Source organism: Limulus polyphemus, unplaced genomic scaffold (assembly GCF_000517525.1).
Source record: "Limulus polyphemus unplaced genomic scaffold, Limulus_polyphemus-2.1.2 Scaffold7695, whole genome shotgun sequence".
In the NCBI taxonomy this organism is placed as follows: domain Eukaryota; kingdom Metazoa; phylum Arthropoda; class Merostomata; order Xiphosura; family Limulidae; genus Limulus; species Limulus polyphemus.
In genome coordinates this window covers 15823-19816 of record NW_013673305.1, presented here as the reverse complement: position 1 = coordinate 19816, position 3994 = coordinate 15823, and the positions used below count along the sequence as shown (strand labels likewise).

General features: G+C 33.9%; 1 protein-coding gene across 1 annotated transcript in view; it reads right to left on the bottom strand.

Moving 5' to 3' along the window:
• Positions 1-752, bottom strand: part of LOC106474796 (frizzled-7-like) — a gene marked incomplete at its 3' end in the record, with an annotated part of 17999 nt that extends 17247 nt beyond the window's left edge. Inside the window, exon 1 of the mRNA XM_022403103.1 lies at positions 577-752. The remainder of the gene's footprint in view (positions 1-576) is intronic.
• Between the last annotated feature and the right edge of the window lie 3242 nt (positions 753-3994).

The window sequence follows — 3994 nt, the reverse complement described above, 5'->3', positions numbered from 1 at the left end:
TACAAACTGAATGTTAGGTTGTTATTCACCCAACCCCCAATATGTACGTTACAAACATTTACAAACTGAATGTTAGGTTGTTATTCACCCAACCCCCAATATGTACGTTACAAACATTTACAAACTGAATGTTAGGTTGTTACTCACCCAACCCAATATGTATGTTACAAACATTTACAAACTGAATGTTAGGTTGTTACTCACCCAACCACCATTATGTATGTTACAAACATTTACAACCTGAATGTTAGGTTTTTGCTCACCCAACCCCCATTATGTATGTTACAACCGGAATATATACTCAGTTCCTAGCTCGCCAATAAAGAAAATATTCTACAAGACTATGTGTTAAGCGAAGCCAGATTTTTTCCTAAAATATACGTCATTGTTCAAACTTTGTTTTGTTGAATTCACATGAAAATAATAAGATAAAAGAAAAACATACTTTTCATTAAAAAATACACTGCCGTACAAGCTAAAATATACATCACTGTTCAAACTTCATTTTGTTGAATTCACACTATAAAAGTGTTATAAGGTAAATTAAAGTCTGTAAACACCTAACGTGATACTTACTTAAGTGATACACCTAATCTCGCTCTCATAGTTACCTTAACCAGTCCTTTCTTCCACAACCACAAGATAAGCATGTTAATGAATCATGAACAAATTGAATATTTTATAATATAACGTCTTCCTCGATAAGCTCGTCCTCTATCGCCCTTCTGAATCTCCTCAACAAACGACCTACTCTCTCGTTTTGGAGGCTACAATTGATTTTTCGTCGATGTAAACCAGCATGAAATCCCCGCGGCCTAGCAGAGATGTCAATATTTCTCACGTGCCACTTGACCTTCTAACCGATGCTTCTTCGTTCGATAGTTCCCGCGGGTATCACTACACTGGTGAATATATTCACGTGGTCCAGCACCAGTGTTTCGTAGTTGTTTCTATTGGTTCCACCCTTTCTCATACAAGAACAGTATGTTTCTATTGTAATGGCATGAACATAAAATAAAAACATCACTGTCATTATAGTTCAGAATTCAACATGAACATAAAATAAAACAATACAATCAGTGATAGTTCAGAATTCAACATGAACATAAAATAAAAACAATACAGTCAGTGATAGTTCAGAATTCAACATGAACATAAAATAAAAACATAAATGTTAGTAATAGTTCAGATTACTACATGAACATAAAGTAAAACATCATTGTTAGTAACAGCTCAGATTAGAACATGAACGTAAAGTAAACATCACAGTTAGTAACAGCTCATATTACAACATAAACATAAAATAAAAACATCATTGTTACTAAGAATTCAGATTACAACATGAACATAAAATAAAAACATCACAGTTAGTAACAGCTCAGATTACAACATGAATGTAAAGTAAAAACACCACAGTCAGTAACAGTTTAGAATATACATGAACATAAAGTCAAAACATTAACAGTCAATAATAATACTTCACAATTCAGCAAACATAGAGTAAAAACATTAATACTGTATCGTGAACTATTGTTTTTATATACTTTATGTTCACATTAACAACAGTTCAGGATACAGTATGAACATAAAGTATATAAAAACATTAACAATAGTTCACGATACAGTATGAACATAAAGTATATAAAAACATTAACAATAGTTCACGATACAGTATGAACATAAAGTATATAAAAACATTGACAATAGTTCACGATACAGTATAAACATAAAGTATATAAAAACATTATGTTATGCTATTGAAGATTAAACCAGCTTCCTGCTGATGTCGAAGAAGAATTCCAACAGGTAACTTTGTGATTGAAGGTAGCTAAAAGTTATTCAATCAGTTAGATCCTGATTATGCTCAGGAAAAGTCAGAGAAAATATTGTTGGAATTATCAGATTACATTCTGTTTTGTCAAGGTGACCCTGTCTTACAATCTTCGATATATAGATGATTCAATGGAAAGCAAAGAATCCAGCAAAATTCAAATGGACTTGGACACACAGCGTGTGAAGAAAACCTCAAACAAGTGTTGCAGAGCTGATTCAACCTTTAAAGTTTTGTTCAACAAAGATCAAGCATCATCAGATGCAACATCAGTATGGCTGAAAGTGAAAGAAAGTGGACAAGCTCAAATGTTAACCTTTCTACAGCAAAGATTGATCCTACACACTGTGCCCTGGGATGATCCTTTGTCCAAAAACAAATATCTTACATATGATATCATATATGAAGTGAAAGCCTCAGGTATGGGAAAGTACAAAATCAAGACTGTTAAAACTGGCTGGACTCTCTTACAACGACTTGTTGTTGCGTATAAAGCTGGGCAAAGTGTTGACCTGAATGAAATAATAAAACATAACTGTCATCAGTCCCTCTTTCTTTAGTAGCATTGAATGTTACTTCCTGATGATTATCTGATACCAAAGATCACTTGTGCTAAGAGCTTGCCTTCATATGAAAATACAATACTGATCATTGATAGTATATTTGTAGTTCATATCCTTGGAAAACCTCAAGGGGAAAAAAAACTTTGGAGATTTTGCTAGTGTTTTCTATGCATTGGTCTTTAAGGCAGGGAAAAAATTCAAGCGACTTGACATTGTTTTTACCATTATCAAATTTTGTCTGTGAAATCCGCCACAACAAAGCCAAGAAACCCACGTCAATTCAGTCTTCCGATGTTCCTTTACCTCATGACTGGGCAGGTTTTTTTTTTTTAGCTGTTATTGAAAACAAGATTCAAATGGTTGAGCTCCTATCAGTGGAAATTTCAAAGCAAGCAACACAAGCTGAAATACCCGTGATTGTATGTGCAGGGGGATTTATTCAGCAAAGTCAAGTCTTGTAGCCAATCAGATGTTGCTGTGAAGTTCCCAAGAAGAAGTAGATACACGTATAATATTGCATTGTATCCATTCTAGTAGTTCTGTCCTTATTGGCAACTGCATGAACATGGACAACTAGCTTATTTCTCCTTATAAGATTTTCTAATTTAACATATGACCAAAAGCTATCCTCTACTATTAAGCATTGACTTTGTGTTTCAGTTTAGACATAGCAGCTACTGTTTAGTGCAATTATGCAGATATGGAAATGGCAGCCCGTACGCCTAAATAAATACAGCCTTTGGGACGCCATTTTCGGTTGTTTATTAAGTTTTTTGGAAGAAAGAGACGAAATTTCGGTTTGTAATAACCATTTTTGAACTCAGCATTCACAAATTGACCCAAACTGCATACTAAAAGAAAATTTAACTCTGTGTATAAAAAGATATATAAACAAACCCCAAGGGCAAATAGCGTCAACGATGAAGAAGCCATTTGCCAGATGAAGAAATAAACTTTTTGAATTCAGCACCTTCAAACTGCCCCAAATCTATTTTTTGCCATAAATTACCCTAAAATGCATGATCCATCTTTTCTAGCAGCTTTTTTGGAAAAATGAACCAGACTGATATTCAGATGGTGGTGCCACTTGGACGAAACATTTATATCGTGTGTGATAACTACGTTATTCAGATCGTGGTGCCACTTGGACGAAACATCTATATCGTATGTGATAACTACGAAGTTTATCACACAGTTTTAACTTGATTCTTACTACAAGGAATTTCAATTAATTGTTAATTCAGTAAATGATTTACGCATTCAACGTAATACATTAATACTTCTCATAAAATATTGTTTCACTAACTGGACGATATAACGCTTAACAATTCTGCAACGTTTAATTACTGAACGGCTTAATAATCATTTCGCTAAAGAGACAGTATAATGCTTAATAATTCTACAACGTTTCTTTACTGAATGGGTTGATAATCGTTCCGCTAGAGACGGTATGATGCTTAATAATTCTACAACGTTTCTTTACTGAACGGCTTGATAATCGTTCCACTAGAGAGTCGGCATAATGTATAACAATGCTACAACGTTTCTTTACTGAACGGCTTCATAATCGTTCTACTAGAGAGTCGGTATAACAGTTAAC